This window comes from Brachycentrus maculatus, unplaced genomic scaffold (genome assembly GCF_059751285.1).
Source record: "Brachycentrus maculatus isolate JH-2025_06_01 unplaced genomic scaffold, ASM5975128v1 h1tg000509l, whole genome shotgun sequence".
NCBI classification, from domain to species: domain Eukaryota; kingdom Metazoa; phylum Arthropoda; class Insecta; order Trichoptera; family Brachycentridae; genus Brachycentrus; species Brachycentrus maculatus.
The window spans coordinates 198,093-214,314 of NW_028281255.1; the positions used below are offsets into that span (position 1 = coordinate 198,093).

The 16,222-nt window shown below is 29.4% G+C and overlaps 1 long non-coding RNA gene across 1 annotated transcript in view; it reads right to left on the minus strand.

Moving 5' to 3' along the window:
* The window catches only part of LOC148301877 (uncharacterized), a 164,223-nt gene that overhangs the window by 29,966 nt on the left and 118,035 nt on the right, over positions 1-16,222 (minus strand). The window lies entirely within an intron of this gene.

The window sequence follows — 16,222 nt, forward strand, 5'->3', positions numbered from 1 at the left end:
GCTAGGTCACGTGCGCGCTTGACGCCCAAAGGACGTTGGTGGTCGACTGCGGCTAGGTCAAGTGCGAGCTTGACATCCAAAGACTATATGTTGTCGACTGCGGCTAGGTCACGTGCGCGCTTGACGCCCAAAGGACGTTGGTGGTCGACTGCGGCTAGGTGCGCGCTTGCGTCTAAAGACTGTTGGTAGTTGACTGCTGCTAGGTCAAGTGATCGCCTGGCGCCCAAGATTGTTGGTTGTTTAGTGCTGCTAGAAAAATAAGTTATGTGGAAGGAGCTAGGATTGGGGAAGATATAACAAGAAGTATATATTTAAGTGGTCTGAATACTTAAGTCTGAGTTCTTAAGTAATATAATTGATTAATTGATTAATTTGTTTTTAATTTCAGTTTTACTTGGTAAACACAAGTGTTTCTTAAAATCTATTTTGAGACGTATTTCGATGCATTCCACATAATTTTCAAACACCGTATGATTCGAAATGAAAATGATGCAGAATGAATTGTTGACTTTAATTGTTGTTAAATTTGTGATCATTATCTTTTAAACGGTTAACGAATTCTGAAAAAAATATAGAACAATAGCTTTAAAGAAAAATTGGTATTTACCAAGGAAAAATTAAGTTAAAAATTGATGGATACTACCGCAATGTGACTGCCGAATAAATGAATACAATGATTAATGTTTTGAATATTGAAAGCATTAACTTTGTGGATCATATTGATATATTATTTTGAGAAATAAAAAGACTTTGTTATTTGATCCACTCATATTTTTATTAAAAAACTAGTTTCGGCAACAACCTGTTGCCATCTTCAGGGTTTAATTTATGAAGTGAATTAGTCATAGTCATAAATTTAACCCTGAAGAGGGCAACAGTTGCCGAAACTAGTTGGTTAATAAAAATGTGAGTGGATCAAAAAACAAAGTCTTTTTAATTCTCAAAACAATGATTAATAACCGTTGCAGTTTGGGCCATTACATTTTTTTAGAAAATACTTTTTTTCAGACACAATTAATTGAAATTGCAAAATTGAATATTCACTTGTGCGCCATGGTTCCTGTCGATTAGTACAATGTTCATTTTAAAAAAAACATAATTTACAATAATCTTCAATTCGTAATCAACAAAAAAGTTTTGTTTCGAGAATTTAAAAAAAAATAAATCGGTCATATTTATTTTGTCAGATACATCACGTTGATAGTAGGTACTCGTATAATAATAATGTAGTCATTACATTTGATAGAGTGATTACTACAGATTACTATCGGAAAATACGTCACACTATTTGCATTAAGGTAGGCCTATAATTACAGCCTTGTTTATAACAGCGGTAACTCGTCAAGTTCTGCCAGTTCAGTAGCCTACGTGACGACATAATGAATTTCGCATTTTTTAAATTTTAAAAAATTATCATTCAATATTAAAGATTTATCTTTATGTCCGTCTCCGTAGTGTGCATGGTCAGCACGTTCAGCTACCGTTCAGTAGGTCACAAGCTCGATTCCCAGGGGGGGGTCAAATATATATAAGGGTTTTTTTTTAATTACCTAACGTCCAAGTGACTTTGAAATCTAGCTACGGCTTATGCAACACCATTTATCATGTCCCTACTCAGGCTTCAACTTTATAAGTTTCATAGCCTATGCCTACTCGTGAGTTGGTTTACTCTTTATGTTTAATGTTACTTTAATTTCATGTAATTCGTGAGTGAAAATTCTAGTCAAAAACACTCGCTTTAAATATAAGTGATTTTTCACTCTAATATTTATACTATTTATATTACCATGGACTGGTACCTGAAGTGGAGTTTTATCGTTTTAATATATATTTAAATTTATATTAAAACGACAAAATAAACACTCGTCAAAAATAATATCGTGTTCGTCATACTCACTCTATGGCTGGTAGGACTATTTTATTTCAATATACGAACATATAATATTCATAATTACTTTTGATTAGTATTATTATATTGTAAATAGACATATCCGATTTTATTGTATAAAAAAAATCTTTCGATATTACCAATTTCATATACGAAAAATAATTATACTACCTTTTAATTTAAAAAGCCATACTTAAGTAAAAGTTTTGTTTCAATAAATTTCTAATCTAACATACAATCTTTAATTGATTACGTTTCTACGTCTTTTTTAATTTTACATAAAAAAATCTTTTTACATATTTTTTCTCATTTCGACTAGCGGAGAGGGCTTGTTTACACTGTCACAGCAACAGTTCGAAAACGATTGGAACAAGATTAAATTTCGAATTGAGTGTAAAAAAAGTAGTGTCACAAGACGTTGATTAAGTTTTTGCTTTCAAGTTATCGCTTAAACTACTTCTAAACTTTAATTTCTGATTTTGGCATTTTTACAAAAAAATTCGGTTCGTACCTAGCGTTATAATGTTTAGGGTACTATTTTTTTTACCAAATATTCAATAAAATAATATTGATAAATAAAATCATCATTCAGGATGAAACCAAGTTTAATTTAAGGTAATTATAGTTTAATTAAGATATAAAACTTCAATAAACATAAATTTTATTAAATTTAAGTTTTAATTAAATTTAAAATAAAAAAAATCTATTGTGATATGTGTATTGATGCGTACCGGATCATTTTAAACACAGTTATGAAATAGAGGTATTTATTATGTAAAACTTAAATAAAAATGGGTAGATTTCACTACGATGTGACAGCCGAATCAATTATTATTTTTTTGTTTACTTCATAAACACTCTCTTAACTTATGTATATACAATATATATATATATATATATATATATATATATATATATATATATATATATATATATATATATATATATATATATATATATATATATATATATATATATATATATATATATATATATATATATATATATATATATATATATATATATATATATATATATATATATATATATATATATATATATATATATATATATATATATATATATATATATATATATATATATATATATATATATATATATATATATATTTATAAACATATATCTTCTTCTTTTCCTAGGACTAAGTCTTGTCATTCTCCGGTCCACTCTCTCTCTCCATCGTTTAGGTGGTCTTCCTGGGGGTCTGATCCCGCTTATGCTGCTGTCCGTAGCTATCCTCACCACTCTCTTAACTTATATACAATATATATTTATATATATATATATATATATATATATATATATATATATATATATATATATATATATATATATATATATATATATATATATATATATATATATATATATATATATATATATATATATATATATATATATATATATATATATATATATATATATATATATATATATATTTATAAACATAAATCTTCTTCTTTTCCTAGGACTAAGTCTTGTCATTCTCCGGTCCACTCTCTCTCTCCATCGTTTAGGTGGTCTTCCTGGGGGTCTGATCCCGCTTATGCTGCTGTCCGTAGCTATCCTCACCACTCTCTTAACTTATATACAATATATATTTATATATATATATATATATATATATATATATATATATATATATATATATATATATATATATATATATATATATATATATATATATATATATATATATATATATATATATATATATATATATATTTATAAACATAAATCTTCTTCTTTTCCTAGGACTAAGTCTTGTCATTCTCCGGTCCACTCTCTCTCTCCATCGTTTAGGTGGTCTTCCTGGGGGTCTGATCCCGCTTATGCTGCTGTCCGTAGCTATCCTCACCACTCTATACGAACTCGCTCTTCTCAAATGATTTCTCCAGAAACGTCTTCTTTCTCTCTCTCTCGCACAACATCTTCAACATCGCAGATTTTTCTTATTTAAGAGTTTCTTACTCTGTCGCGAAGTGTTAGGCCTGCGATGGGTCGTAGAGTCTACATTTCGATGTCCTAAGAAGGCTTTTCGTTCTCGCAGTGTCGGCTCTTGTTATATATATTATATATTTATATTTATATACACATATATATATATATATATATATATATATATATATATATATATATATATATATATATATATATATATATATATATATATATATATATATATATATATATATATATATATTATATATATATATATATATAAATATATAAATATATATATATATATATATATATATATATATATATATATATATATATATATATATATATATATATATATATATATGTATATATATATATATATACATATATTTACAAATTTATTCTAAAACACTGTAGTTTTAAGTTTCATAAAATAAGCTCTATAAAGCAGCCCGTTGAGTTAACAAGTTTTGCGGGCACTGGGTTAAGAGAAAGACAACAAAAAAAAAACAAAAAAGTATAGTTTAGTTTACGTTACATCACAAATAAGTGAACAGACTATGTATTATGTCCGTTGATTATATAATTTTATTACTTGTTTATGTATGTATAAGGATTTTTCAATTTAACAACACAATAAAGATTATAATAACTATACAACCGTCCAATTGAATGTCTAGAAAGACAGTTTTTATTGTTGTTATGTATTATGTATTTAATTATAGTTTGTTTTTTTTTGAGTTCGAGATATTTTTTCGTCCTAGTCGAAAACTGGTTTAATAAGAGACTTGTGTTATACTTTCAATAATAAAAGCAAACAAAGTACTCCCAGTATAAACACAGTCACGACTTTTATCACGAGTCAGGACTATGAATAAATATATTATGTGTAAGTTCCTATTGACTACTTTGAAACATAAGATAAAAATAAATTATATTTGATTTTTTTAATTGAAAATGAAAGGTAGCATACATAAGGAGAGACTAGAATGACCGCCTGCCAGGCAACGTGGATATTCACACTGTTACGGTTTATATTATGCAGTGCCCTATGCACCATTGAGTGAGGTAGAAGGTTTGAATGAATGAAGTGGTCACTTTATATACTTGTAAAATGACTGCAACATTTTGAGCGTGTCCAAATACTTGTTGACAAATCTGGATTATCTCCAATTGTAGGAGTGTTACAAGTGTGTACGGTGATCACTTAAACCAGCCTACGACGGTCGTAAGCCCCGTAAATGTCCTGACTTCCATATTCTTCTTCATCTACGTTGAGATGTCAAAAATATATAAAATGACTTTATCTGGTATTGTCAAACAGAGGCATGCGTTATCCGAGGGCATGTATGACTAGATGTATGGATGTGAAGGGAACGAGGAATGTATGTACCATCCTCTCTGCATACCCCTGCGGGGAAACGGCGCGATGGTAGTAGTAGTAAAATGACTTTTTTTACTATTATTATTTAAAAATTTTTTTAACATAAATCGTATAAATTTATTTAAAAAAACAATTATGAACGTTTTTAAAATATTTTCTGCAGAAACCCACCAAGTCACCTTGTGTTTCTTGTCGGTGGAGTTTTTTTACGTACGTTTTTTTATTGTTTTTATCTATTTTAACCTAACATACACACAAAAAAATAAAAATATAAACTTTTTACAATTTTTAAAGAATTAACTCTTAATCATTTACCCATTCCTTTATTTTGCCTTTGTTCATTATTTTATTTTGACCTCTAACATCCGTCGGCATTAATTAAAAATCTTCGGAGCTCAATTTTGATTTATATATTAAATGTTAAAATCAAACATTGATACATCGAAACAAAATAAAATTTGTGACTATTGTTTCGCCTTGTTATGGCATTTTTAAACATGTGTTTATTTATGTGTTTTTAACAATTAAATACAATTTAGTAGACTCTAAAAATCAGTGTTTGGTTTAAACATTTAATGTTTATATTATTTTTTGACATCTCATCAAAGATGAAGAAGAATATGGAAGTCTGGGCATTTACGGGACTTACGACCGTCATAGGCTGGTTTAAGTGATCACTTTACACACGTGTAACATTCACCAATTCTACCCATTGTTGACAACCACACTACTCAAATTCTTGGAAGTTCTATATATATGAACCAATTTAGAAACCTTGTTCATGAATCACTAAAACTTCACTAGAGACATCTATTGGTGAGATGTAAAGAAGCTTTTTATTAAGCAGAAACTCTTATATTAGTATGTGAGATCCGAATCCCGGATTATAATCACACACATGAGAAACGCCAGAAAGTACCATTTTCATTTTTATTATTAAGCTTATAATTTGACCAGATAATTTATTTACAACATTTTGAGTGTGTCCAAATACTTGTTCACAAAATCTGGATTATCTCCAATTACAGGAGTTATTTTCATATTATTTTTTGACATCTCATCAAAGATGAAGAAGAATATGGAAGTCTTCCATATTCTTCTTCACCTTTGATGAGATGTCAAAAAATAATATGAAAATAACTCCTGTAATTGGAGATAATCCAGATTTTGTGAACAAGTATTTGGACACACTCAAAATGTTGTAAATTTAATGTTTAATATAGGTAAAAGTATATCATTTACCCGTTCCTTTATTTTACCTTTGTTCCATATTTTATTTTGACCTCTAACCTCGATATATTGCAGTTTTCGACTCCCATATTTATTTTTAATTTTTGGGACTATCAAACCTTCGTTGTGGATAAATCGTGTATCATGGTAGTGCACTACAAGATTTTGATATGAATTCTAAGTGACTTTAAATCACGACCAAATGACCCACGCCCCAAGAGTCAGTTGAAATTGTTGATGATTCTACCAGGAGCACATAGGGGCGTGGAGATTGCACGAGATGCAGTTAATTTGCGGGAATTCCCTCTGAGCGAGTGTGAGTGACCGGTCTCGGTATGCGGAAGTAAGCGGCTCCACACTTCACACGGTATCCGATCACCATACTGCTGGCCATAGCGCCAGAGAGCTGCTTCACTTTCTATAGCACCTTTTTTATATTTTATTATCACCAATTTTTAAGTCTAGCACCTTACTTATTATATATTATATATTATAAAACAGGGCTGTGCAACTTTTTACGTCGAATTATTACAATATTAAAAAAAAAACAAATCAACCTCAATTTTTACTATTGTTGGAATTCTTTTTCGAGAGTCCACTACATAATTGCGATATATTTTAATTTTTTTTAATTTTACGTTATTTTTTTTATTAACATATATTGTATACATTTATTTAAATCACAATTTTACACATAATTAAAACATTTTTTTTGAGACCCACCAAGTCACCGTGTGTCTTGTCGGTGGAGTTCTTTTTGAATACATTTTTATTGGTTTTAACGATTTTAACCTAATATACACACAAAAAAGAGAGGAAAATTAAGAATATAAACATTTTACAATTTTCATAAAATCAACTCTTGATCCATTCCTTTATTTTGCCTTTGTTCCATATTTTATTTTAACCTCTAACGTCCGTCGGCAACAAATTAAAAATATTCGGAACGATAAAAAGTAGTGTTCGACTTCCATATTTATTGTTAATTTTTGGGACTCGATAGTCCTTCGTTGAATTAATTACCATAAATGTAAAATGTACCTTTATTTACAGGGTTGTCTAGTATTTATTCCTATAATAGCCGAACGCGAGATAAAACAAACTTTAAAATACAATAGTTCTCAGCCTAATGAGTTTTTGATATCCCTCACCATCAGCGTACAATAGGCCCTACCAAATTACTTAACACCCAGTCTTAACCGGAAGTGCTCGAATAGGTATGTAAAGGATGTCTTTTTTATAGGTTTGGTTTTTAAACTTTCAACCATTGTTTTGGCTTTAATCTAATTTTATTTCTGATTTCTATTGTATTCTTGCCAGTGCCCATTTATTATAACTTAAAAGGGAACCTTTGAGGGATATTTTTTAAAATTAATATAAAGTATTTTTTTGTACTTTTAATTATAATATATTGTGACATGTAAAAAAAGAGCATAGGGCACTGCATCATATAAACGCAGTGTTATCTTGATCGTCAACACATGAAGGAAAGGTGATCAGCCCTTCGCTTCAGGTATCAGTCCAGGGTAATACTGAATAAATATTACAGTGAAAAAATCACTTATATTTATTTGAACCCCCACCTGAGAATCGAACCCGGGATCTCTAGAACAGTAGCCGAGCATGGTGACTATTACACTGCGGAGAGTGCTACAGAAGCATGATTACTGACTTCTTCGTACCTCAGTTGAATGGCATTGATGTGACTGAGCTTGATATTTATTTTTCATATATTGTATTATATTTTTAAACTTTAAAAACGTTCTCCTGAAAATCAAGTTTTTTTGATTTACGACGTTCTTGAAAGGAGTGAGCGATATGTTGAATAAATATAAGAGTGCTAAAATTATTTCTTAAAAATATTTTTTTCGTATACCTCTAAAAAAACACCCTATAGAAAGTTCATAATGTAATGATGTATGAAGTTATAAATGATAAAATGATCGGTCGCTATGGATGGAAATAAGACGATCGTAGTGGTCATTAACCGATCCATTTAATTGTCTGACGAGCAAGATTACGAAAGTAACGCTCATATTTAATTTGGGTGAATGTTGGCGATGTTTTATTGGAGAATGGCGAATATCGTAATCTGTGAAGGGGAATCTTATTTTCGAGGCAAGGCGAAGTCAGTTCGCGCTCGAGTGACGACAAAAAATCTCGAATAATATTTTGCAATTTTAGTAAAATTCATTTCGCAAGTTGAGATTTGCCTTTATATAATTGTTATACTTATTAAATATTCTCTTTTAATAATACTTGTAATTGTTTGTTATTTAAATCTCATACTTTAAAATAAACATATTTGTATGAGGATCTGTATATGTATATAATTTATATTTGAAGCACTAACTTTGTGATCTTCCATTTCATAATTAAAATGTAACTTATATTTAAATTATAATCTGTTTATTTGTATGAAATTCATTTTTAATATACGACTTATTGTTTCAATTACGCAAAACAATTTTATATTTCAAACTGCATAGACTAACTAATCATCACGCCGCTTCCCGCAAGAGTAGCAGAGAGAGTATGACGCCACACCACTCTGTATTTTCCAACATTCTTCTTCCCTGCCACATTGATGCATCTCCTTATACATACAAAATCACCGATTATTTAAACTCCTAATGTGTCAAGTTTGGATCGTTTAAGAACTTCATAAGGCCAAGATTTTCTCGGTCTTTCTAAGCTTTTATTTCTAACTACATTCTCCCTATATTTGTATTCTTCATTCAATCATTATTATACAATCGAACTTCTCTTATCCGTCATCTTTGGGTACTGGGAGTAAAGTCAAAAAGCAAAAAAGGAAAAAAAAATAAGTAAAATAAATTGTTAACTCAAAAATCATTATATTTTATGTATAGTTCATACATAAAAATACACATAAAAATATTAATATTTAAACCGCAATAAAGCAATTGTAATGATTAAATAAGAGCAAAAAATAAAACATATACAATTTATTATGCATACACAAATAAATTAAAGGAATATAAAAAAATAACTACAAAAAAGTTAGTTGAAGCCAGTAAGAGTACAGTCGAATTAATCGGAGTGGCGGATCAGAGGGGTTTTACTGAAGTATTTTATATTTTAATTGTTTTTTTCTCACTCATTCGTTCCACATGTCCAAACCATCTTAACTCACTTGACTTAAAATAAATAAATTTAATAAATTTAATTTCAAAGCTACGGCTGAAATAGATGCTAAACACAATTAATCTACGTAATACGTTTTAATTTATTTTCGTATGTATTTTTTTCTTATTTTTCGCACCCAAATACAGAGATTAAGACAATCCTCATTCCTTAAATTCTACCATCACCAATAAAAAAATATTTTTTTAATATAAACTATCTAATAACATGATTTAAATCATTTCGCTAGATTCGAGATTTACAAGATGCGTAAAGATATATTAGAATTAGAGAATAGGGATCCATATGGTATATTTATTACGTAGATTTTATCGTATTGTGGCTATCATAGAAGTCGTCATAATTCACAATTATTTTTTTATAATTTATCCAATTAATTAAATTAATATTTTATACTTTTATTCTTACTTTCATTGCTTCGATTCATTTTAATTAATTTCGGTATTTACAGCGACCATAAAATAATATTTAAATATTAAAGTATTACGTTTGGGTGTATTCTATATAAGTATGTGGGTAATTATTAATTTTTGACAACTCGATTCTTTGACCTGTTATTGTGCCATCAAATTTCACTATTTAAAGTAAATGTATGGTGTGTTTGACATTGTCAGAAAAAAATACAATTTTAAATGAATATGGGTAAGGAATCTATCGACATTCAATTGAAAAAAGCACACCGCTTTAATGAAAAATTCTGAAACGTATGAAACCAAAGAGAAGGTGTAGAAATTATGGTTTTTCTAAATTTATACTTAACGTCGTTGGTATTCAATTACGTTAAACACAACGAAAAAGGCTGCGCCATTATATTGACTTTTTAGCATACGAGGGAGGATAATTTGCTAGAAAAAACATGGTTTTAACAAGAAAGGAGCATAATACAAGATGTAAGGATAGGTTTGATGTATTTTTTTTATGGAATACATAAAAATGTATTTGATTAGAAGATTTTTGAATAAGGGTAATAAAATGAGAATATATTTTATCAGTTAATTCTAAAAACGATGATTTAAAAAGATATTTGAAACGTAAGTATATAATATTATATTTTGGCATCTCAATACAGATGAAGTAGAGTATGGAAAATATTTACAGGGATTACGACCTAAAATAGGCTGATTAAAGTGATCACTATATATTCTCCAATGATTGACAGCCAAACTACTCATATTTAAGCAAAATAAGCATTTTATTTAGCAATGACTATTCCTTTTTAAATGTATGCAATATCTTTCCCGGATTATTTAACATACTAGGAGACGTATATATATGTATAATTTGTCTTCTTAAAAAAAACGCGAAAGATGTAAACATGTCGCTCATTCCTTTCAAGAACGTCATAAATAAAAAATCGTCAATTTTAAATTATGCATGTTTTCGGAATGCCCAAAAATGTACTATATCCCAGCAAAAGAGGCCTATTTTTAACTTAATATTTACCCGCTACAGGGCAGAAAGTGTAATTTTTGCATTTTGAAGAAAAGGTATTGTTTAATTATTTTATGAAATAAACTCAATATTTTTCAAATGGAGAAAAAACCTTCTGGTTTCACCTAAAAAGATCTGTTGCACAGTAAAAAGTTCAATAAGTGGCTTGATATTTAATTTTAATACATTGTGTTATATTTTTAAACATTAAAAACGTTCTCCTGAAAAATCAAGTTTTTTTATTTATGACGCGTTTGAAAGGAGTGAGTTTAGTCAAACTGGTTTATTCAGTTAATGCTTTGGAAAAATCCTAAAAGTTGTCGATCTGATAAATATATGCTGCAAAAAGTACAAGAAAATAAATAACAATCATATTCCATTAAAACACTCAACGGAACTAAACATTTATCGATAATTATCACCAAATAAAGCTAACTGACACATCCGCTGTTATGTCAATAAGTACCGAAGCTTACGTATACTTTTGTACTTAAAAAAACTTTTTATTAAGTGGGCGTGTTACATTTTAGTTCTATAATGACAGACATTAAGCAAAATTACCGAGTTTTACAGAAGTAATAACCTACATTTAAAACCCAAAGGTAGATTCGATGACTTTCTATCTACAATCTAATGTGTAATTGAATAAATTGTCTCGAATAAATAGCTTCTGGTCGACAAATTCTTTCACTTATCTCATAATAGATAATTTATCCACATATTATTTATTACATTCATTCCCATGTCTTGTGACCACTCGATCGATTAAATAATACCTTTTTTGTTAGACACTCCTCACACATGCATATTTTAATTTTTTTACAACATTTTGAGTGTGTCCAAATACTTGTTCACAAAATCTGGATTATCTCCAATTACAGGAGTTATTTTCATATTATTTTTGATATCTCATCAAAGATGAAGAAGAATATGGAAGTCTGGGCATTTACGGGGCTTACGACCGTCATAGGCTGGTTTAAGTGATCACTTTACACACGTGTAACATTCACCAATTCTACCCATTATTGACAACCACACTACTCAAATTCTTGGAAGTTCTATATATATGAACCAATTTAGAAACCTTGTTCATGAATCACTAGAACTTCACTAGAGACATCTATTGTTGAGATTAATTAATTTTTTTTTTTAATTGATTGATTTGGCATTTACTTTGTGAAATAACATGTTTTGTTGATTAAAACAACTGTTTAAGACCATTTTTTATGGTATAAATGAATAGTTTCGAAAACATTTATCATTCCCGAATCTTGTCGTGTTTACATACTCAGGTATGGTTTTACACTACAAATGTTTTTATTAATAATTTCATTAATTGATTCGGTAGTCACCTAATGGTAATATCTATCCCTGTTTAGTTTAAATTTTACTTAGTAAAAACCACTATTTCTTAAAATCCATGCATTCGGTTTCGATTCATTCCGCATCATTTTTAAACACCGTATGTAAAACTAAGTATAAAACTTTAGAATTGTGTCCTTGGGATGCTGCAGGATGAAAAATGAAAAATGTTGTTTTCTATAAAATTTTGAGTGTGTCCAAATAATTGTTCACAGATCTGGGTTTCCTAATTTAGGAGTTATTTTACATTCTTGATATCTCAACAACCATGGGTAGAATGGTGAATGTTACACGTGTGTAAAGTGATCACTTCACCAGCCTATGACGGATGTAAGCCCGGTAAATGTCCAGGCTTCCATTTTTTCTTTATCTTCGATGAGATACCAAAAATTCATTTAATTATGTTTAAAATCAAGTGGGTACTGGTAAATTATAAATATGTTAGACTTTATTTTTTGATCACATAATACTCGTATATCGTTTAATTGTATGATTTGCTTGAGCAAGACCAGGTGAAACGGTTTCCATTTCCGCCAAATATATATTGAATTTTAATAATATTTCATGTTTAACGACATCTGCTTTCCATCAAAATATAGCCATATTCAGCAAAATTTTGCTGAATATGGCTGTATTTTGATGAAGAGCAGATGGCCGTACTTACGGATCAGGAAATGTAAGTTAAAAATTTCAAATAATGTGTGCCAAAAACAAGAAACTCTTATTTTTATCAAGGCACGATCAGGTATGCCAAATACTTGAAAGTGCTCAGGTTAGGAGTCGTAACAATCGGCGGGTATGTATGAGGAGACGCATGAACGTGGAAGAGGCGAAGAATGTTTGCAAGGACAGAGTGGTGTGGCGCTCTATTCTCTCTGCCTACCCCTGCGGGGAAGCGGCGTGATGGTTAGTTAGTTGGTTAGTTTAAGTTTTACTTCTTTTATCTATTATGACACGTATTTCGATGCATTCCGTTCCATTTTCAAACACCTTAAGAAAATGTTTTAAGATTTCTTGGTGAAACTACATTTTATATGATAAAATAATTACTTTATAGTTTTTTCCACATTAATTTACGTGGGAAAAACCATATATTTGTTATTTTACAGTATTACATAAACTCTTTTATTTTTGTATTTTTATATTAAACACAAACATGTTTTGTTGACAAAGATCTCTAACGCTGCACGCGATTGTCTTACGACAAAAAGTTGATCGTGCGCGATGGCTTACTGAAAAACTCAAACGGGTATTAATGAGACAGGTTTTTTCAAACTTGTCTTCATAAACATATGTTTATTCATACATCAAAATTTATAGTGACGAATTATTGTAGTATTTATGCAATATCTTTAATGTCTGCCAATAAAACTGTTGTATTATACAGAGTGGTACAAAATTAATCACGTTATCGGAAGATGGTATAATTTTTGCTAATGTCGTCGTACGTCAACAGTATTTGACATTTCGCTCACTCCTTTCAAGAACGTCATAAATAAAAAAACTTGATTTTTCAGTAGAACGTTTTTAAAGTTTAAAAATATAATACAATATATTAAAAATAAATATCAAGGCTTTATATTATCCACTGACACCTCGTGATGGAATTGCATTTTTAATATATTATTAGATTAAAACCAATATTTTAAGCTTTTCCACTTTATTTTTATTTGACCAGCGGCCGGGGTTTCGTCGTTACAGACATCATCAGACTGGTGGGAGGCTATACAAATTGTTATGTTATATATAAAAGAAGGCAGGAGTTGATTTGAATTTTTTTTTTAATATTAAAATTTTTATAAATATTTTTTTTAATATCATACAATACTTAAATTCAATCAAATTAAATTAATTTCTCAATAAAATTATATCAAATCACGGTTATCAACTCCTGCCTTCTTTTATATATAACATAACAATTTGTATAGCCTCCCACCAGTCTGATGATGTCTGTAACGACGAAACCCGGTCGCTGGTCAAATAAAAATAAAGTGGAAAAGCTAAAAATACTGATTTTAATCTAATAATATATTAAATATAAAGGCTATTATTGAACTTTTTACTGTCCAACAGATCTTTTTAGGTAAAACCTGAAGGTTTTTTCTCCATTTTTAAAAATATTCAGTTTATTCAAAAAAATAATTAAACAATACCTTTTCTTCAAAATGCAAAAACAACACTTTCTGCCCTGTAGCGGGTAAATATTAGATTAAAAATATGCTTATTTTGCTGGAATATAGTACATTTTCTGGGCATTCCGAAAACATGCACAACTGAAAATTGGCTATTTTTGATTTATGACGTTCTTGAAAGGAGTGAGCTATTTGTGAACTAGACAGCTGCGGTATACAAACAGATTAATAAAACGGGCACGAATTTGCATCAATACTGGCGGCACCCACTTGACTGATATTATCTTATTTGCTTTACAAAAAAAATTGTTAAGGTCCGAATAAACATTTTTATTAGGTACTTTAAAATCATTTTTGTACATTAAATAAAAAAGTTATTAAAAAACTAAATTGGATGATTAATTTGGCACCACCTTAAATCTGTTCATATACTGCAGCTATCTAGTTCACAAATGTCAAATGTTAGTTTTTTTTTTGACATTGGTAACATAAACGAAAGTAGGACACAAAATGCCGAACCCTCTTCTAGTGGAACGGAAGGTCTGCTGATGACAGTCAACAGTCCGCCTTCTCCTGAGGAGTGCAACGTGGTTTCCTCCCAGCAATGAGCAAATGCTGAGAAGTTCCTATTTGACCCACACTAGATTATCCCTCCTGTTCCCAACACAGATTCAAATAAAAACATATTTAATTAGCTAGAAGAAACAAAAATCCACTAAATGATCTATAAACCTTGTACATAATAAGCAAGGTAAATAATAAATGCAATTCCTAACTAACAAAAAAAAATGTTAGTGACGTAAGATGCCATTTGCTAAAATTAATACATTTTTGATAAAGTGAATATTTTTGAGCCAACCTGTACATAATGATGTGGTAGGTGTATTATGATACACAATACATGCAATTTCATATGTAAATATAACTATTATGATGGCTAGATGCCTTGAGGATATTTATTTTGTCTTTGATAAATTTGTAGGTACTTTTTTCAAAGGATTTATTTGATTAAAATAATATCACGAAGTTTATTTTTACGCAGTTGTGTCCGTGACTGCTCTATAATTTTATTTACAGTTGGCATAATAGTTATATATAATTTTAATCTTAACATTTACAAAGTCAATACAACTTATTATTAAACAATATAAAGACACGTCTTTCAATGCAATCAACATAACATAGTATAATGATGATGTTGACAGCATCGAAACACGTGTCATAAAAGAGTTTATAATGGTATTTACTAAGGACATGTTACATTTTAAAATCGATATATTATATATATGCCATCAGGTATACCAAATACTAATAAGTGGTCAGGTTAGGAGTCGAAACATATATATATATATATATATATATATATATATATATATATATATATATATATATATATATATATATATATATATATATATATATATATTATCAGGTATGCCAAATACTTGAAAGCGGTCAGGTTAGGACTCAAAACAATCGGCGGGTATGTATGAGGAGATGCAAGAACGTGGAAGAGGCGAAGAATGTTTGCAAAGACAGAGTGGAGTGGCGTTCTATTCTCTCTGGCTACCCCTGCGGTGAAGCGGAGTGATGGTTAGTTAGTCAGTGGGTAGGTACTTATGTCGACCTAGAAATTGGCGTATTGATGTTGACAACACACAT